Here is a 21,201-nt window from a genome sequence, read left to right as displayed (position 1 = left end):
GAGCCCCCTCCCCGCGGCACAGAGCGCCCCGCTCCAAACCCCTCCCCGCGGCACAGAGCCCCCCGCTGAGCCCCCTCCCCGCGGCACAGAGCCACCCCGCTCCAACCCCCTCCCCGCGGCACAGAGCCCCCCGCTGAGCCCCTCCCCGCGGCACAGAGCCTCCCGCTGAGCCCCCTCCCCGCGGCACAGAGCCCCCCGCTGAGCCCCCTCCCCGCGGCACAGAGCCCCCCGCTCCAACCCCCTCCCCGGGGCACAGAGCCCCCCGCTCCAAACCCCTCCCCGCGGCACAGAGCCCCCCGCTGAGCCCCCTCCCCGCGGCACAGAGCCCCCCGCTCCAACCCCCTCCCCGCAGCACAGAGCCCCCCGCTGAGCCCCTCCCCGCGGCACAGAGCCCCCCGCTGAGCCCCCCTCCCCGGGGCACAGAGCCCCCCGCTCCAACCCCCTCCCCGCGGCACAGAGCCCCCCGCTGAGCCCCCTCCCCGCGGCACAGAGCCCCCCGCTGAGCCCCCTCCCCGCGGCACAGAGCCCCCCGCTCCAACCCCCTCCCCGCGGCACAGAGCCCCCCGCTGAGCCCCCTCCCCGCAGCACAGAGCCCCCCGCTGAGCCCCTCCCCGCGGCACAGAGCCCCCCGCTGAGCCCCCCTCCCCGCGGCACAGAGCCCCCCGCTCCAAACCCCTCCCCGCGGCACAGAGCCCCCGCTCCAACCCCCTCCCCGCGGCACAGAGCCCCCCGCTGAGCCCCCCTCCCCGCGGCACAGAGCCCCCCGCTGAGCCCCCTCCCCGCGGCACAGAGCCCCCCGCTCCAACCCCCTCCCCGCGGCACAGAGCCCCCCGCTCCAACCCCCTCCCCGCGGCACAGAGCCCCCCGCTGAGCCCCCTCCCCGCGGCACAGAGCCCCCCGCTGAGCCCCCTCCCCGCGGCACAGAGCCCCCCGCTCCAAACCCCTCCCCGCGGCACAGAGCCCCCCGCTCCAACCCCCTCCCCGCGGCACAGAGCCCCCCGCTGAGCCCCCCTACCCGCGGCACAGAGCCCCCCGCTACAAACCCCTCCCCGCGACACAGAGCCCCCCGCTCCAACCCCCTCCCCGCGGCACAGAGCCCCCCGCTGAGCCCCCCTCCCCGCGGCACAGAGCCCCCCGCTACAAACCCCTCCCCGCGACACAGAGCCCCCCGCTCCAACCCCCTCCCCGCGGCACAGAGCCCCCCGCTGAGCCCCCCTCCCCGCGGCACAGAGCCTCCCGCTGAGCCCCCTCCCCGCAGCACAGAGCCCCCCGCTGAGCCCCCTACCCGCGGCACAGAGCCCCGCCCCGGCAGGGTGCTGACCCGGAAGAAATTTCTGGCCCTGACCCACCCACCGGCGAGGACTCTCGCTCAACGGCCGTAACGGAACCCCAGCCAGCGCGTCATTTCCGGGCTGCAGTGCTCTCTCCCGTCTGTTCCGAGCGCGCGGCGAGGTGAGAGGAGGAGCCGGAGCCGGGCCCGGCGGTGGGGGGCGGGGGGCAGAGCCTAGAGGAGCCGGAGTGCGGGGGTCAGTGGGGGGTGGAGCTGGAATTGGGAGTTTCACTGGGGGAGAGGGGCGGCGGACCCGGTCCTGTGGGGAGTCACTGTGGGGGAGGGGTAGAGCTGAAGGAAGACAGTGAGTCGGGGAGAGGGACACCCCCCGTCGCTCTATCAACTACCAACAATCCCACATTGACCCCTTCCCCCCGATTCTCCAACGCGGGTCTCAGATCTGTGCCCCTGGCGCCCCCTTGTCTCTGCTGGTGTCTGTCACTGACTGAACCTGCCCCGCGATCCCCCTGTCGCTCTGACTATCAAATACCAACAATCCCACATTGACCCATTCCCCCCGATTCTCCAACGCGGGTCTCAGATCTGTGCCCCTGGCGCCCCCTTGTCTCTGCTGGCGTCTGTCACTGACTGAACCTGCCCCGAGATCCCCCCGTCGCTCTGACTGTCAAATACCAACAATCCCACATTGACCCCTTCCCCCCGATTCTCCAACGCGGGTCTCAGATCTGTGCCCCTGGCGCCCCCTTGTCTCTGCTGGCGTCTGTCACTGACTGAACCTGCCCCGAGATCCCCCCGTCGCTCTGACTATCAAATACCAACAATCCCACATTGACCCCTTCCCCCCGATTCTCCAACGCGGGTCTCAGATCTGTGCCCCTGTCGCCCCCTTGTCTCTGCTGGCGTCTGTCACTGACTGAACCTGCCCCGCGATCCCCCCGTCGCTCTGATTATCAAATACCAACAATCCCACATTGACCCCTTCCCCCCGATTCTCCAACGCGGGTCTCAGATCTGAGCCCGTGGTGCCCCCTTGTATCTGCTGGCGTCTGTCCCTGACTGAACCTACCCTGCGATCCCCCCGTCGCTCTGACTATCAAATACCAACAATCCCACACTGACCCCTTCCCCCCGATTCTCCAACGCGGGTCTCAGATCTGTGCCCCTGGCGCCCCCTTGTCTCTGCTGGCGTCTGTCACTGACTGAACCTGCCCCGCGATCCCCCCGTCGCTCTGACTATCAAATACCAACAATCCCACATTGACCCCTTCCCCCCGATTCTCCAACGCGGGTCTCAGATCTGTGCCCGTAGTGCCCCCTTGTCTCTGCTGGCGTCTGTCACTGACTGAACCTGCCCCGAGATCCCCCCGTCGCTCTGACTATCAAATACCAACAATCCCACATTGACCCCTTACCCCCGATTCTCCAACGCGGGTCTCAGATCTGTGCCCCTGGCGCCCCCTTGTCTCTGCTGGTGTCTGTCACTGACTGAACCTGTCCCGCGATCCCCCCGTCACTCTGACTATCAAATACCAGCAATCCCACATTGACCCCTTCCCCCCGATTCTCCAACGCGGGTCTCAGATCTGTGCTCCTGGCGCCCCCTTGTCTCTGCTGGCGTCTGTCACTGACTGAACCTGCCCCGCGATCGCCCCGTCACTCTGACTATCAACTACCAACAATCCCACATTGACCCCTTCCCACCGATTCTCCAACGCGGGTCTCAGATCTGTGCCCCTGGCGCCCACTTGTCTCTGCTGGCGTCTTTCACTGACTGAACCTGCCCCGAGATCCCCCCGTCGCTCTGACTATTAAATACCAACAATCGCAGATTGACCCCTTCCCCCCGATTCTCCAACGCGGGTCTCAGATCTGTGCCCCTGGCGCCCCCTTGTCTCTGCTGGCGTCTGTCACTGACTGAACCTGCCCCGCGATCCCCCCGTCGCTCTAACTATCAAATACCAACAATCGCACATTGACCTCTTCCCCCCGATTCTCCAACGCGGGTCTGAGATCTGTGCCCCTGGCACCCCCTTGTCTCTGCTGGCGTGTGTCACTTACTGAACCTGCCCTGCGATCCCCCCGTCGCTCTGACTATCAAATACCAACAATCCCACATTGACCCCTTCCCCCCGATTCTCCAACGCGGGTCTCAGATCTATGCCCCTGGCGCCCCCTTGTCTCTGCTAGCATCTGTCACTGACTGAACCTGCCCCGAGATCCCCCCGTCGCTCTGACTATCAAATACCAACAATCCCACATTGACCCCTTCCCCCCGATTCTCCAACGCGGGTCTCAGATCTGTGCCCCTGTCGCCCCCTTGTCTCTGCTGGCGTCTGTCACAGACTGAACCTGCCCCGCGATCCCCCCGTCGCTCTGATTATCAAATACCAACAATCCCACATTGACCCCTTCCCCCCGATTCTCCAACGCGGGTCTCAGATCTGTGCCCCTGGCACCCCCTTGTCTCTGCTGGCGTCTGTCACTGACTGAACCTGCTCCGCGATCCCCCCGTCACTGTGACTATCAAATACCAACAATCCCACATTGACCCCTTCCCCCCGATTCTCCAACGCGGGTCTCAGATCTGTGACCGTGGTGCCCCCTTGTCTCTGCTGGCATCTGTCACTGACTGAACCTGCCCCAAATCCCCCCGTCGCTCTGACTATCAAATACCAACAATCCCACATTGACCCCTTCCCCAAGATTCTCCAACGTGGGTCTCAGATCTGTGGCCCTGGCGCCCCCTTGTCTCTGCTGGCGTCTGTCACTGACTGAACCTGCCCCGCGATCCCCCCGTCGCTCTGACTATCAAATACCAACAATCCCACATTGACCCCTTCCCCCCGATTCTCCAACGCGGGTCTCAGATCTGTGCCCCTGGCGCCCCCTTGTCTCTGCTGGCGTCTGTCACTGACTGAACCTGCCCCGAGATCCCCCCGTCCCTCTGACTATCAACTACCAACAATCCCAAACTGACCCCTTCCCCCCGATTCTCCAACGCGGGTCTCAGATCTGTGCCCCTGGCGCCCCCTTGTCTCTGCTGGCGTCTGCCACTGACTGAACCTGCCCCGAGATCCCCCGGTCGCTCTGACTATCAAATACCAACAATCCCACATTGACCCCTTCCCCCCGATTCTCCAACGCGGGTCTGAGATCTGTGCCCCTGGCGCCCCCTTGTCTCTGCTGGCGTCTGTCACTGACTGATCCTGCCCCGAGATCCCCCCGTCGCTCTGACTATCAAATACCAACAATCCCACATTGACCCCTTCCCCCCGATTCTCCAACGCGGATCTCAGATCTATGCCCCTGGCGCCCCCTTGTCTCTGCTAGCATCTGTCACTGACTGAGCCTGCCCCGCGATCCCCCCGTCACTCTGACTATCAAATACCAACAATCGCAGATTGACCCCTTACCCCCGATTCTCCAACGCGGGTCTCAGATCTGTGCCCCTGGCGCCCCCTTGTCTCTGCTGGTGTCTGTCACTGACTGAACCTGTCCCGCGATCCCCCCGTCACTCTGACTATCAAATACCAGCAATCCCACATTGACCCCTTCCCCCCGATTCTCCAACGCGGGTCTCAGATCTGTGCTCCTGGCGCCCCCTTGTCTCTGCTGGCGTCTGTCACTGACTGAACCTGCCCCGCGATCGCCCCGTCACTCTGACTATCAACTACCAACAATCCCACATTGACCCCTTCCCACCGATTCTCCAACGCGGGTCTCAGATCTGTGCCCCTGGCACCCACTTGTCTCTGCTGGCGTCTTTCACTGACTGAACCTGCCCCGAGATCCCCCCGTCGCTCTGACTATTAAATACCAACAATCGCAGATTGACCCCTTCCCCCCGATTCTCCAACGCGGGTCTCAGATCTGTGCCCCTGGCGCCCCCTTGTCTCTGCTGGCGTCTGTCACTGACTGAACCTGCCCCGCGATCCCCCCGTCGCTCTAACTATCAAATACCAACAATCGCACATTGACCTCTTCCCCCCGATTCTCCAACGCGGGTCTGAGATCTGTGCCCCTGGCACCCCCTTGTCTCTGCTGGCGTGTGTCACTTACTGAACCTGCCCTGCGATCCCCCCGTCGCTCTGACTATCAAATACCAACAATCCCACATTGACCCCTTCCCCCCGATCCTCCAACGCGGGTCTCAGATCTATGCCCCTGGCGCCCCCTTGTCTCTGCTAGCATCTGTCATTGACTGAGCCTGCCCCGCGATCCCCCCATCGCTCTGACTATCAAATACCAACAATCCCACATTGACCCCTTCCCCATGATTCTCCAACGCGGGTCTCAGATCTGTGCCCGTGGTGCCCCCTTGTCTCTGCTGGCGTCTGTCCCTGACTGAACCTGCCCCGAGATCCCCCTGTCGCTCTGACTATCAAATACCAACAATCCCACATTGACCCCTTCCCCCCGATTCTCCAACGCAGGTCTCAGATCTGTGCCCCTGGCGCGCCCTTGTCTCTGCTGGTGTCTGTCACTGACTGAACCTGCCCCGCGATCCCCCCGTCACTCTGACTATCAAATACCAACAATCCCACATTGACCCCTTCCCCCCCGATTCTCCAACGCGGGTCTCAGATCTGTGCTCCTGGCGCCCCTTGTCTCTGCTGGCGTCTGTCACTGACTGAACCTGCCCCGCGATCCCCCCGTCGCTCTGACTATCAACTACCAACAATCCCACATTGACCCCTTCCCCCCGATTCTCCAACGCGGGTCTCAGATCTGTGCCCCTGTCGCCCCCTTGTCTCTGCTGGCGTCTGTCACAGACTGAACCTGCCCCGCGATCCCCCCGTCGCTCTGATTATCAAATACCAACAATCCCACGTTGACCCCTTCCCCCCCGATTCTCCAACGCGGGTCTCAGATCTGTGCCCCTGGCACCCCCTTGTCTCTGCTGGCGTCTGTCACTGACTGAACCTGCTCCGCGATCCCCCCGTCACTGTGACTATCAAATACCAACAATCCCACATTGACCCCTTCCCCCCGATTCTCCAACGCGGGTCTCAGATCTGTGACCGTGGTGCCCCCTTGTCTCTGCTGGCATCTGTCACTGACTGAACCTGCCCCAAATCCCCCCGTCGCTCTGACTATCAAATACCAACAATCCCACATTGACCCCTTCCCCAAGATTCTCCAACGTGGGTCTCAGATCTGTGGCCCTGGCGCCCCCTTGTCTCTGCTGGCGTCTGTCACTGACTGAACCTGCCCCGCGATCCCCCCGTCGCTCTGACTATCAAATACCAACAATCCCACATTGACCCCTTCCCCCCGATTCTCCAACGCGGGTCTCAGATCTGTGGCCCTGGCGCCCCCTTGTCTCTGCTGGCGTCTGTCACTGACTGAACCTGCCCCGAGATCCCCCCGTCCCTCTGACTATCAACTACCAACAATCCCAAACTGACCCCTTCCCCCCGATTCTCCAACGCGGGTCACAGATCTGTGCCCCTGGCGCCCCCTTGTCTCTGCTGGCGTCTGTCACTGACTGAACCTGCCCCGAGATCCCCCGGTCGCTCTGACTATCAAATACCAACAATCCCACATTGACCCCTTCCCCCCGATTCTCCAACGCGGGTCTGAGATCTGTGCCCCTGGCGCCCCCTTGTCTCTGCTGGCGTCTGTCACTGACTGATCCTGCCCCGAGATCCCCCCGTCGCTCTGACTATCAAATACCAACAATCCCACATTGACCCCTTCCCCCCGATTCTCCAACGCGGGTCTCAGATCTATGCCCCTGGCGCCCCCTTGTCTCTGCTAGCATCTGTCACTGACTGAGCCTGCCCCGCGATCCCCCCGTCACTCTGACTATCAAATACCAACAATCGCAGATTGACCCCTTACCCCCGATTCTCCAACGCGGGTCTCAGATCTGTGCCCCTGGCGCCCCCCTTGTCTCTGCTGGTGTCTGTCACTGACTGAACCTGTCCCGCGATCCCCCCGTCACTCTGACTATCAAATACCAGCAATCCCACATTGACCCCTTCCCCCCGATTCTCCAACGCGGGTCTGAGATCTGTGCCCCTGGCACCCCCTTGTCTCTGCTGTCGTGTGTCACTTACTGAACCTGCCCTGCGATCCCCCCGTCGCTCTGACTATCAAATACCAACAATCCCACATTGACCCCTTCCCCCCGATTCTCCAACGCGGGTCTCAGATCTATGCCCCTGGCGCCCCCTTGTCTCTGCTAGCATCTGTCATTGACTGAGCCTGCCCCGCGATCCCCCCATCGCTCTGACTATCAAATACCAACAATCCCACATTGACCCCTTCCCCATGATTCTCCAACGCGGGTCTCAGATCTGTGCCCGTGGTGCCCCCTTGTCTCTGCTGGCGTCTGTCCCTGACTGAACCTGCCCCGAGATCCCCCTGTCGCTCTGACTATCAAATACCAACAATCCCACATTGACCCCTTCCCCCCGATTCTCCAACGCAGGTCTCAGATCTGTGCCCCTGGCGCGCCCTTGTCTCTGCTGGTGTCTGTCACTGACTGAACCTGCCCCGCGATCCCCCCGTCACTCTGACTATCAAATACCAACAATCGCAGATTGACCCCTTACCCCCGATTCTCCAACGCGGGTCTCAGATCTGTGCCCCTGGCGCCCCCTTGTCTCTGCTGGTGTCTGTCACTGACTGAACCTGTCCCGCGATCCCCCCGTCACTCTGACTATCAAATACCAGCAATCCCACATTGACCCCTTCCCCCCGATTCTCCAACGCGGGTCTCAGATCTGTGCTCCTGGCGCCCCCTTGTCTCTGCTGGCGTCTGTCACTGACTGAACCTGCCCCGCGATCGCCCCGTCACTCTGACTATCAACTACCAACAATCCCACATTGACCCCTTCCCACCGATTCTCCAACGCGGGTCTCAGATCTGTGCCCCTGGCGCCCCCTTGTCTCTGCTGGCGTCTTTCACTGACTGAACCTGCCCCGAGATCCCCCCGTCGCTCTGACTATTAAATACCAACAATCGCAGATTGACCCCTTCCCCCCGATTCTCCAACGCGGGTCTCAGATCTGTGCCCCTGGCGCCCCCTTGTCTCTGCTGGCGTCTGTCACTGACTGAACCTGCCCCGCGATCCCCCCGTCGCTCTAACTATCAAATACCAACAATCCCACATTGACCTCTTCCCCCCGATTCTCCAGCGCGGGTCTCAGATCTGTGCCCCTGGCGCCCCCTTGTGTCTGCTGGCGTCTGTCACTGACTGAACCTGCCCCGCGATCCCCCCGTCGCTCTGACTATCAAATACCAACAATCCCAAACTGACCCCTTCCACCCGATTCTCCAACGCGGGTCTGAGATCTGTGCCCCTGGCGCCCCCTTGTCTCTGCTGGCGTCTGTCACTGACTGAACATGCCCCGCGATCCCCCCGTCGCTGTGACTATCAAATACCAACAATCCCACATTGACCCCTTCCCCCCGATTCTCCAACGCGGGTCTCAGATCTGTGCTCCTGGCGCCCCTTGTCTCTGCTGGCGTCTGTCACTGACTGAACCTGCCCCGCGATCCCCCCGTCGCTCTGACTATCAACTACCAACAATCCCACATTGACCCCTTCCCCCCGATTCTCCAACGCGGGTCTCAGATCTGTACCCCTGGCGCCCCCTTGTCTCTGCTGGCGTCTGTCACTGACTGAACCTGCCCCGCGATCCCCCTGTCAGTCTGACTATCAAATACCAACAATCCCAGATTGACCCCTTCCCCCCGATTCTCCAACGCGGGTCTCAGATCTCTGCCCCTGGCGCCCCCTTGTCTCTGCTGGCGTCTGTCACTGACTGAACCTGCCCCGAGATCCCCCCGTCGCTCTGACTATCAAATACCAACAATCCCACATTGACCCCTTCCCCCTGATTCTCCAACGCGGGTCTGAGATCTGTGCCCCTTGCACCTCCTTGTCTCTGCTGGCGTCTGTCACTGACTGAACCTGCCCTGCGATCCCCCCGTCGCTCTGACTATCAAATACCAACAATCCCACATTGACCCCTTCCCCCGATTCTCCAACGCGGGTCTGAGATCTGTGCCCCTGGCGCCCCCTTGTCTCTGGTGGCGTCTGTCACTGACTGAACCTGCCCCGCGATTCCCCCGTCGCTCTGACTGTCAAATACCAACAATCCCACATTGACCTCTTCCCCCCGATTCTCCAACGCGGGTCTCAGATCTCTGCTCCGGCGCCCCCTTGTCTCTGCTGGCGTCTGTCACTGACTGAACCTGCCCCGCTATCCCCCCGTCGCTCTGACTATCAAATACCAACAATCCCACATTGACCCCTTCCCCCCGATTCTCCAACGCGGGTCTCAGATCTGTGCCCCTGGCGCCCCCTTGTCTCTGCTGGCGTCTGTCACTGACTAAACGTGCCCCGCTATCCCCACGTCGCTCTGACTATCAAATACCAACAATCCCACACTAACCCCTTCCCCCCGATTCTCCAACGCGGGTCTCAGATCTGTGCCCCTGGCGCCCCTTGTCTCTGCTGGCGTCTGTCACTGACTGAACCTGCCCCGCGATCCCCCCGTCGCTCTGACTATCAACTACCAACAATCCCACATTGACCCCTTCCCCCCGATTCTCCAACGCGGGTCTGAGATCTCTGCCCCTGGCGCCCCCTTGTCTCTGCTGGCGTCTGTCACTGACTGAACCTGCCCCGAGATCCCCCCGTCGCTCTGACTATCAAATACCAACAATCCCACATTGACCCCTTCCCCCCGATTCTCCAACGCGGGTCTCAGATCTGTGCCCCTTGCATCTCCTTGTCTCTGCTGGCGTCTGTCACTGACTGAACCTGCCCCGCGATCCCCCCGTCGCTCTGACTATCAAATACCAACAATCCCACATTGACCCCTTCCCCCCGATTCTCCAATGCGGGTCTGAGATCTGTGCCCCTGGCACCCCCTTGTCTCTGCTGGCGTCTGTCACTGACTGAACCTGCCCCGAGATCCCCCTGTCGCTCTGACTATCAAATACCAACAATCTCACATTGACCCCTTCCCCCCGATTCTCCAACGCGGGTCTCAGATCTGTGCCCCTGGCGCCCCCTTGTCTCTGCTGGCGTCTGTCACTGAATGTACCTGCCCCGAGATCCCCCCGTCCCTCTGACTATCAACTACCAACAATCCCAAACTGACCCCTTCCCCCCGATTCTCCAACGCGGGTCTGAGATCTGTGCCCCTGGCGCCCCTTGTCTCTGCTGGCGTCTGTCACTGACTGAACCTACCCCGCGATCCCCCCATCGCTCTGACTATCAAATACCAACAATCCCACATTGACCCCTTCCCCCCGATTCTCCAACGCGGGTCTCAGATCTGTGCCCCTGGCGCCCCCTTGTCTCTGCTGGCGTCTGTCACTGACTGAACCTGGCCCGCGATCCCCCCGTCGCTCTGACTATCAAATACCAACAATCCCACATTGACCCCTTCCCCCCGATTCTCCAACGCGGGTCTCAGATCTGTGCCCCTGGCACCCCCTTGTCTCTGCTGGCGTCTGTCACTGACTGAACCTGCTCCGCGATCCCCCCGTCACTGTGACTATCAAATACCAACAATCCCACATTGACACCTTCCCCCCGATTCTCCAACGCGGGTCTGAGATCTGTGCCCCTGGCGCCCCCTTGTCTCTGCTGGCGTCTGTCACTGACTGAACCTGCCCGGAGATCCCCCCGTCGCTCTGACTATCAAATACCAACAATCCCACATTGACCCCTTCCCCACGATTCTCCAACGCGGGTCTCAGATCTGTGCCCCTGGCGCCCCCTTGTCTCTGCTGGCGTCTGTCACTGAATGTACCTGCCCCGAGATCCCCCCGTCCCTCTGACTATCAACTACCAACAATCCCAAACTGACCCCTTCCCCCCGATTCTCCAACGCGGGTCTGAGATCTGTGCCCCTGGCGCCCCTTGTCTCTGCTGGCGTCTGTCACTGACTGAACCTACCCCGCGATCCCCCCATCGCTCTGACTATCAAATACCAACAATCCCACATTGACCCCTTCCCCCCGATTCTCCAACGCGGGTCTCAGATCTGTGCCCCTGGCGCCCCCTTGTCTCTGCTGGAGTCTGTCACTGACTGAACCTGGCCCGCGATCCCCCCGTCGCTCTGACTATCAAATACCAACAATCCCACATTGACCCCTTCCCCCCGATTCTCCAACGCGGGTCTCAGATCTGTGCCCCTGGCACCCCCTTGTCTCTGCTGGCGTCTGTCACTGACTGAACCTGCTCCGCGATCCCCCCGTCACTGTGACTATCAAATACCAACAATCCCACATTGACACCTTCCCCCCGATTCTCCAACGCGGGTCTGAGATCTGTGCCCCTGGCGCCCCCTTGTCTCTGCTGGCGTCTGTCACTGACTGAACCTGCCCGGAGATCCCCCCGTCGCTCTGACTATCAAATACCAACAATCCCACATTGACCCCTTCCCCCCGATTCTCCAACGCGGGTCTCAGATCTGTGCCCGTGGTGCCCCCTTGTCTCTGCTGGCATCTGTCACTGACTGAACCTGCCCCAAATCCCCCCGTCGCTCTGACTGTCAAATACCAACAATCCCACATTGACCCCTTCCCCCCGATTCTCCAACGTGGGTCTCAGATCTGTGGCCCTGGCGCCCCCTTGTCTCTGCTGGCGTCTGTCACTGACTGAACCTGCCCCGCGATCCCCCCGTCGCTCTGACTATCAAATACCAACAATCCCACATTGACCCCTTCCCCCCGATTCTCCAACGCGGGTCTCAGATCTGTGCCCCTGGCGCCCCCTTGTCTCTGCTGGCGTCTGTCACTGACTGAACCTGCCCCGAGATCCCCCCGTCCCTCTGACTATCAACTACCAACAATCCCAAACTGACCCCTTCCCCCCGATTCTCCAACGCGGGTCTCAGATCTGTGCCCCTGGCGCCCCCTTGTCTCTGCTGGCGTCTGCCACTGACTGAACCTGCCCCGAGATCCCCCGGTCGCTCTGACTATCAAATACCAACAATCCCACATTGACCCTTTCCCCCCGATTCTCCAACGCGGGTCTGAGATCTGTGCCCCTGGCGCCCCCCTTGTCTCTGCTGGCGTCTGTCAATGACTGATCCTGCCCCGAGATCCCCCCGTCGCTCTGACTATCAAATACCAAAAATCCCACATTGACCCCTTCCCCCCCGATTCTCCAACGCGGGTCTCAGATCTATGCCCCTGGCGCCCCCTTGTCTCTGCTAGCATCTGTCACTGACTGAACCTGCCCCGCGATCCCCCCATCGCTCTGACTATCAAATACCAACAATCCCACATTGACCCCTTCCCCCTGATTCTCCAACGCGGGTCTCAGATGTGTGCCCGTGGTGCCCCCTTGTCTCTGCTGGCGTCTGTCCCTGACTGAACCTGCCCCGAGATCCCCCTGTCGCTCTGACTATCAAATACCAACAATCCCACATTGACCCCTTCCCCCCGATTCTCCAACGCAGGTCTCAGATCTGTGCCCCTGGCGCGCCCTTGTCTCTGCTGGTGTCTGTCACTGACTGAACCTGCCCCGCGATCCCCCCGTCACTCTGACTATCAAATACCAACAATCGCAGATTGACCCCTTACCCCCGATTCTCCAACGCGGGTCTCAGATCTGTGCCCCTGGCGCCCCCTTGTCTCTGCTGGTGTCTGTCACTGACTGAACCTGTCCCGCGATCCCCCCGTCACTCTGACTATCAAATACCAGCAATCCCACATTGACCCCTTCCCCCCGATTCTCCAACGCGGGTCTCAGATCTCTGCCCCTGGCGCCCCCTTGTCTCTGCTGGCGTCTGTCACTGACTGAACCTGCCCCGAGATCCCCCCGTCGCTCTGACTATCAAATACCAACAATCCCACATTGACCCCTTCCCCCCGATTCTCCAACGCGAGTCTGAGATCTGTGCCCCTTGCACCTCCTTGTCTCTGCTGGCGTCTGTCACTGACTGAACCTGCCCCGCGATACCCCCGTCGCTCTGACTATCAAATACCAACAATCACACATTGACCCCTTCCCCCCGATTCTCCAACGCGAGTCTCAGATCTGTGCCCCTGGCGCCCCCTTGTCTCTGCTGGCGTCTGTCACTGACTGAACCTGCCCCGCGATCCCCCCGTCGCTCTGACTATCAAATACCAACAATCCCACATTGACCCCTTCCCCCGTTTCTGAAACGCGGGTCTGAGATCTGTGCCCCTGGCGCCCCCTTGTCTCTGGTGGCGTCTGTCACTGACTGAACCTGCCCCGCTATCCCCCCGTCGCTCTGACTATCAAATACCAACAATCCCATATTGACCCCTTCCCCCCGATTCTCCAACGCGGGTCTCAGATCTGTGCCCCTGGCGCCCCTTGCCTCTGCTGGCGTTTGTCACTGACTGAACCTGCCCCGCGATCCCCCCGTCGCTCTGACTATCAACTACCAACAACCCCACATTGACCCCTTCCCCCCGATTCTCCAACGCGGGTCTCAGATCTGTGCCCCTGGCGCCCCCTTGTCTCTGCTGGCGTCTGTCACTGACTAAACCTGCCCCGCGATCCCCCTGTCAGTCTGACTATGAAATACCAACAATCCCAGATTGACCCCTTCCCCCCGATTCTCCTACGCGGTTCTCAAAATCTGTGCCCCTGGCGCCCCCTTGTCTCTGCTGGCGTCTGTCACTGACTGAACCTGCCCCGCGATCCCCCCGTCGCTCTGACTATCAAATACCAACAATCCCACATTGACCCCTTCCCCCCGATTCTCCAATGCGGGTCTGAGATCTGTGCCCCTGGCACCCCCTTGTCTCTGCTGGCGTCTGTCACTGACTGAACCTGCCCCGAGATCCCCCTGTCGCTCTGACTATCAATACCAACAATCTCACATTGACCCCTTCCCCCCGATTCTCCAACGCGGGTCTCAGATCTGAGCCCCTGGCGCCCCCTTGTCTCTGCTGGCGTCTGTCACTGACTGAACCTGCCCCGCGATCCCCCTGTCAGTCTGACTATCAAATACCAACAATCCCAGATTGACCCCTTCCCCCCGATTCTCCAACGCGGGTCTCAGATCTCTGCCCCTGGCGCCCCCTTGTCTCTGCTGGCGTCTGTCACTGACTGAACCTACCCCGCGATCCCCCCGTCGCTCTGACTATCAAATACCAACAATCCCACATTGACCCCTTCCCCCCGATTCTCCAACGCGGGTCTCAGATCTGTGCCCCTGGCGCCCCCTTGTCTCTGCTGGCGTCTGTCACTGACTGAACCTGGCCCGCGATCCCCCCGTCGCTCTGACTATCAAATACCAACAATCCCACATTGACCCCTTCCCCCTGATTCTCCAACGCGGGTCTCAGATCTGTGCCCGTGGTGCCCCCTTGTCTCTGCTGGCGTCTGTCCCTGACTGAACCTGCCCCGAGATCCCCCCGTCGCTCTGACTATCAAATACCAACAATCCCAGATTGACCCCTTCCCCCCGATTCTCCAACGCGGGTCTCAGATCTGTGCCCCTGGCGCGCCCTTGTCTCTGCTGGTGTCTGTCACTGACTGAACCTGCCCCGCGATCCCCCCGTCGCTCTGACTATCAAATAGCAACAATCCCACATTGACCCCTTCCCCCCGATTCTCCAACGCGCGTCTCAGATCTGTGCCCCTGGCGCCCCCTTGTCTCTGCTGGCTTCTGTCACTGACTGAACCTGCCCCGCGATCCCCCCGTCGCTCAGACTATCAAATACCAAGAATCCCACATTGACCCCTTCCCCCCGATTCTCCAACGTGGGTCTCAGATCTGTGCCCCTGGCGCCCCCTTGTCTCTGCTGGCGTCTGTCACTGACTGAACCTGCCCCGCGATCCCCCCGTGGCTCTGATTATCAAATACCAACAATCCCACATTGACCCCTTCCCCCCGATTCTCCAACGCGGGTCTCAGATCTGTGCCCCTGGCGCCCCCTTCTCTCTGCTGGCATCTGTCACTGACTTAACCTGCCCCAAGATCCCCCCGTCGCTCTGAATATCAAATACCAACAATCTCACATTGACCCCTTCCCCCCGATTCTCCATCGCGGGTTTCAGATCTGTGCCCCTGGCGCTCCCTTGTCTCTCCTGGTGTCTGCCACTGACTGAACCTGCCCCGCGATCCCCCCGTCGCTCGGACTATCAAATACCAACAATCCCACATTGACCCCTTCCCCCCGATTCTCCAACGCGGGTCTCAGATCTGTGCCCCTGGCGCCCCCTTGTCTCTGCTGGCGTCTGTCACTGACTGAACCTGCCCCGCGATCCCCCCGTCGCTCTGATTATCAAATACCAACAATCCCACATTGACCCCTTCCCCCCGATTCTCCAACGCGGGTCTCAGATCTGTGCTCCTGGCGCCCCCTTGTCTCTGCTGGCGTCTGTCACTGACTGAACCTGCCCCGCGATCGCCCCGTCACTCTGTCTATCAACTACCAACAATCCCACATTGACCCCTTCCCACCGATTCTCCAACGCAGGTCTCAGATCTGTGCCCCTGGCGCCCCCTTGTCTCTGCTGGCGTCTTTCACTGACTGAACCTGCCCCGAGATCCCCCCGTCGCTCTGAATATTAAATACCAACAATCGCAGATTGACCCCTTCCCCCCGATTCTCCAACGCGGGTCTCAGATCTGTGCCCCTGGCGCCCCCTTGTCTCTGCTGGCGTCTGTCACTGACTGAACCTGCCCCGCGATCCCCCCGTCGCTCTGACTATCAAATACCAGCAATCCCACATTGACCCCTTCCCCCCGATTCTCCAACGCGGGTCTCAGATCTGTGCTCCTGGCGCCCCCCTTGTCTCTGGTGGCGTCTGTCACTGACTGAACCTGCCCCGCGATCCCCCCGTCGCTCTAACTATCAAATACCAACAATCCCACATTGACCTCTTCCCCCCGATTCTCCAACGCGGGTCTGAGATCTGTGCCCCTGGCACCCCCTTGTCTCTGCTGGCGTGTGTCACTTACTGAACCTGCCCTGCGATCCCCCCGTCGCTCTGACTATCAAATACCAACAATCCCACATTGACCCCTTCCCCCCGATTCTCCAACGCGGGTCTCAGATCTCTGCCCCTGGTGCCCTCTTGTCTCTGCTGGCGTCTCTAACTGACTGAACCTGCCCCGCGATCCCCCCGTCGCTCTGACTATCAAATACCAACAATCCCACATTGACCTCTTCCCCCCGATACTCCAGCGCGGGTCTCAGATCTGTGCTCCTGGCGCCCCCTTGTGTCTGCTGGCGTCTGTCACTGACTGAACCTGCCCCCCGATCCCCCTGTCGCTCTGACTATCAAATACCAACAATCCCAAAGTGACCCCTTCCCCCCGATTCTCCAACGCGGGTCTGAGATCTGTGCCCCTGGCGCCCCCTTGTCTCTGCTGGTGTCTGTCACTGACTGAACCTGCCCCGCGATCCCCCCGTCGCTGTGACTATCTAATACCAACAATCCCACATTGACCCCTTCCCCCAGATTCTCCAACGCGGGTCTGAGATCTGTGCCCCTTGCACCTCGTTGTCTCTGCTGGCGTCTGTCACTGACTGAACCTGCCCCGCGATCCCCCCGTCGCTCTGACTATCAAATACCAACAATCCCACATTGACCCCTTCCCCCGATTCTCCAACGCGGGTCTGAGATCTGTGCCCCTGGCGCCCCCCTTGTCTCTGCTGGCGTCTGTCACTGACTGAACCTGCCCCGCTATCCCCCCGTCGCTCTGACTATCAAATACCAACAATCCCACATTGACCCTTTCCCCTTGATTCTCCAGCGCGGGTCTCAGATCTGTGCCCCTGGCGCCCCTTCTCTCTGCTGGCGTCTGTCACTGATTGAACCTGCCCCGCGATCCCCCCGTCGCTCTGACTATCAACTACCAACAATCCCACATTGACCCCTTCCCCCCGATTCTCCAACGCGGGTCTCAGATCTGTGCCCCTGGCGCCCCCTTGTCTCTGCTGGCGTCTGTCACTGACTGAACCTGCCCCGCGATCCCCCTGTCAGTCTGACTATCAAATACCAAGAATCCCACATTGACCCCTTCCCCCCGATTCTCCAACGCGGGTCTCAGATCTGTGCCCCGGCGCCCCCTTGTCTCTACTGGCGTCTGTCACTGACTGAACCTGCCCCGCGATCCCCCCGTCGCTCTGACTTTCAAATACCAACAATCCCACATTGACCCCTTCCCCCGATTCTGCAACGCGGGTCTGAGATCTGTGCCCCTGGCGCCCCCTTGTCTCTGGTGGCGTCTGTCACTGACTGAACCTGCCCCGCTATCCCCCCGTCGCTCTGACTATCAAATACCAACAATTCCATATTGACCCCTTCCCCCCCGATTCTCCAACGCGGGTCTGAGATCTGTGCCCCTGGCGCCCCTTGTCTCTGCTGGCGTTTGTCACTGACTGAACCTGCCCCGCGATCCCCCCGTCGCTCTGACTATCAACTACCAACAACCCCACATTGACCCCTTCCCCCCGATTCTCCAACGCGGGTCTCAGATCTGTGCCCCTGGCGCCCCCTTGTCTGTGCTGGCGTCTGTCACTGACTGAACCTGCCCCGCGATCGCCCTGTCAGTCTGACTATGAAATACCAACAATCCCAGATTGACCCCTTCCCCCCGATTCTCCAACGCGGGTCTCAGATCTCTGCCCCTGGCGCCCCCTTGTCTCTGCTGGCGTCTGTCACTGACTGAACCTGCCCCGAGATCCCCCCGTCGCTCTGACAATCAAATACCAACAATCCCACATTGACCCCTTCCCCCCGATTCTCCAACGCGGGTCTCAGATCTGTGCCCCTTGCACCTCCTTGTCTCTGCTGGCGTCTGTCACTGACTGAACCTGCCCCGCGATCCCCCCGTCGCTCTGACTATCAAATACCAACAATCCCAGATTGACCCCTTCCCCCGATTCTCCAACGCGGGTCTGAGATCTGTGCCCCTGGCGCCCCCTTGTCTCTGGTGGCGTCTGTCACTGACTGAACCTGCCCCGCGATCCCCCCGTCGCTCTGACTGTCAATACCAACAATCCCACATTGACCCCTTCCCCCCGATTCTCCAACGCGGGTCTCAGATCTGTGCTCCGGCGCCCCCTTTTCTCTGCTGGCGTCTGTCACTGACTGAACCTGCCCCGCTATCCCTCCGTCGCTCTGACTATCAAATACCAACAATCCCACATTGACCCCTTCCCCCCGATTCTCCAACGCGGGTCTCAGATCTGTGCCCCTGGTGCCCCCTTGTCTCTGCTGGCTTCTGTCACTGACTGAACCTGCCCCGCGATCCCCCCGTCACTCTATCAAATACCAACAATCGCAGATTGACCCCTCCTCCCCGATTTTCCAACGCGGGTCTCAGATCTCTGCCCCTTGCGCCCCCTTGTCTCTCCTGGTGTCTGTCACTGACTGAACCTGTCCCGCGATGCCCGCGTCACTCTGACTATCAAATACCAGCAATCCTACATTGACCCTTTCCCCCCGATTCTCGAACGCGGGTCTCAGATCTGTGCTCCTGGCGCCCCCTTGTCTCTGCTGGCGTCTGTCACTGACTGAACCTGCCCCGCGATACCCCCGTCACTCTGACTATCAACTACCAACAATCCCACATTGACCCCTTCCCCCCGATTCTCCAACGCGGGTCTCAGATCTGTGCCCCTGGCGCCCCCTTGTCTCTGCTGGCGTCTGTCACTGACTGAACCTGCCCCGAGATCCCCCGTCGCTCTGACTATCAAATACCAACAATCGCAGATTGACCCCTTCCCCCCGATTCTCCTACGCGGGTCTCAGATCTGTGCCTCTGGCGCCCCCTTGTCTCTGCTGTCGTCTGTCACTGACAGAAAATGCCCCAAGATCTCCCCGTCGCTCTGATTATCAAATACCAACTATCGCAGATTGACCCCTTCCCCCCGATTCTCCTACGCGGGTCTCAGATCTGTGCCCCTGGCGCCCCCTTGTCTCTGCTGGCGTCTGTCACTGACTGAACCTGCCCCGCGATCCCCCCGTCGCTCTGAGTATCAAATACCAACAATCCCACAATGACCCCTTCCCCCCGATTCTCCAACGCGGGTCTCAGATCTGTACCCCTGGCGCCTCCTTCTCTCTGCTGGCATCTGTCACTGACTGAACCTGCCCCGAGATCCCCCCGTCGCTCTGACTATCAAATACCAACAATCCCACATTGACTCCTTACCCCCGATTCTCCAACGCGGGTTTCAGATCTGTGCCCCTGGCGCCCCCTTGTCTCTGGTGGCGTCTGTCACTGACTGAACCTGCCCCGCTATCCCCCCGTCGCTCTGACTATCAAATACCAACAATCCCATATTGACCCCTTCCCCCCGATTCTCCAACGCGGGTCTCAGATCTGTGCCCCTGGCGCCCCTTGCCTCTGCTGGCGTTTGTCACTGACTGAACCTGCCCCGCGATCCCCCCGTCGCTCTGACTATCAACTACCAACAACCCCACATTGACCCCTTCCCCCCGATTCTCCAACGCGGGTCTCAGATCTGTGCCCCTGGCGCCCCCTTGTCTCTGCTGGCGTCTGTCACTGACTAAACCTGCCCCGCGATCCCCCTGTCAGTCTGACTATGAAATACCAACAATCCCAGATTGACCCCTTCCCCCCGATTCTCCTACGCGGTTCTCAAATCTGTGCCCCTGGCGCCCCCTTGTCTCTGCTGGCGTCTGTCACTGACTGAACCTGCCCCGCGATCCCCCCGTCGCTCTGACTATCAAATACCAACAATCCCACATTGACCCCTTCCCCCCGATTCTCCAACGCGGGTCTGAGATCTGTGCCCCTGGCACCCCCTTGTCTCTGCTGGCGTCTGTCACTGACTGAACCTGCCCCGAGATCCCCCTGTCGCTCTGACTATCAAATACCAACAATCTCACATTGACCCCTTCCCCCCGATTCTCCAACGCGGGTCTCAGATCTGAGCCCCTGGCGCCCCCTTGTCTCTGCTGGCGTCTGTCACTGACTGAACCTGCCCCGCGATCCCCCTGTCAGTCTGACTATCAAATACCAACAATCCCAGATTGACCCCTTCCCCCCGATTCTCCAACGCGGGTCTCAGATCTCTGCCCCTGGCGCCCCCTTGTCTCTGCTGGCGTCTGTCACTGACTGAACCTACCCCGCGATCCCCCCGTCGCTCTGACTATCAAATACCAACAATCCCACATTGACCCCTTCCCCCCCGATTCTCCAACGCGGGTCTCAGATCTGTGCCCCTGGCGCCCCCTTGTCTCTGCTGGCGTCTGTCACTGACTGAACCTGGCCCGCGATCCCCCCGTCGCTCTGACTATCAAATACCAACAATCCCACATTGACCCCTTCCCCCTGATTCTCCAACGCGGGTCTCAGATCTGTGCCCGTGGTGCCCCCTTGTCTCTGCTGGCGTCTGTCCCTGACTGAACCTGCCCCGAGATCCCCCCGTCGCTCTGACTATCAAATACCAACAATCCCAGATTGACCCCTTCCCCCCGATTCTCCAACGCGGGTCTCAGATCTGTGCCCCTGGCGCGCCCTTGTCTCTGCTGGTGTCTGTCACTGACTGAACCTGCCCCGCGATCCCCCCGTCGCTCTGACTATCAAATAGCAACAATCCCACATTGACCCCTTCCCCCCGATTCTCCAACGCGCGTCTCAGATCTGTGCCCCTGGCGCCCCCTTGTCTCTGCTGGCTTCTGTCACTGACTGAACCTGCCCCGCGATCCCCCCGTCGCTCAGACTATCAAATACCAAGAATCCCACATTGACCCCTTCCCCCCGATTCTCCAACGTGGGTCTCAGATCTGTGCCCCTGGCGCCCCCTTGTCTCTGCTGGCGTCTGTCACTGACTGAACCTGCCCCGCGATCCCCCCGTGGCTCTGATTATCAAATACCAACAATCCCACATTGACCCCTTCCCCCCGATTCTCCAACGCGGGTCTCAGATCTGTGCCCCTGGCGCCCCCTTGTCTCTGCTGGCGTCTGTC

At 60.7% G+C, this 21,201-nt stretch overlaps 1 protein-coding gene and 2 long non-coding RNA genes across 27 annotated transcripts in view; 1 reads left to right on the top strand and 2 right to left on the bottom strand.

The window, feature by feature from the left end:
- The window catches only part of LOC127039357 (zinc finger protein 345-like), a 200,491-nt gene that overhangs the window by 156,216 nt on the left and 23,074 nt on the right, over positions 1–21,201 (top strand). The window lies entirely within an intron of this gene.
- Positions 1,806–3,615, bottom strand: LOC127039490 (uncharacterized). The gene is made up of 3 exons (XR_007771050.1): positions 3,498–3,615; positions 2,354–2,782; positions 1,806–2,210 (listed from the first exon to the last, which is right to left on the bottom strand). It is a non-coding gene; the product is annotated as an uncharacterized LOC127039490 (long non-coding RNA).
- Positions 6,793–20,741, bottom strand: LOC127039484 (uncharacterized). 25 transcript variants are annotated; one of them, XR_007771031.1, is made up of 5 exons: positions 20,068–20,089; positions 14,645–14,787; positions 11,928–12,070; positions 10,845–10,928; positions 6,803–6,987 (listed from the first exon to the last, which is right to left on the bottom strand). It is a non-coding gene; the product is annotated as an uncharacterized LOC127039484 (long non-coding RNA). The 25 variants fall into 25 exon arrangements; XR_007771032.1 differs by lacking the exons at positions 11,928–12,070; positions 14,645–14,787; positions 20,068–20,089 and adding exons at positions 13,931–14,073; positions 20,641–20,741; XR_007771024.1 differs by lacking the exons at positions 14,645–14,787; positions 20,068–20,089 and adding an exon at positions 19,354–19,488.

The sequence above is a fragment of the Gopherus flavomarginatus genome, chromosome 23, assembly GCF_025201925.1.
Source record: "Gopherus flavomarginatus isolate rGopFla2 chromosome 23, rGopFla2.mat.asm, whole genome shotgun sequence".
Classification (NCBI taxonomy): domain Eukaryota; kingdom Metazoa; phylum Chordata; order Testudines; family Testudinidae; genus Gopherus; species Gopherus flavomarginatus.
Note: the sequence above shows the minus strand (reverse complement) of the source record. Positions and strands in the feature narration are given on the sequence as shown.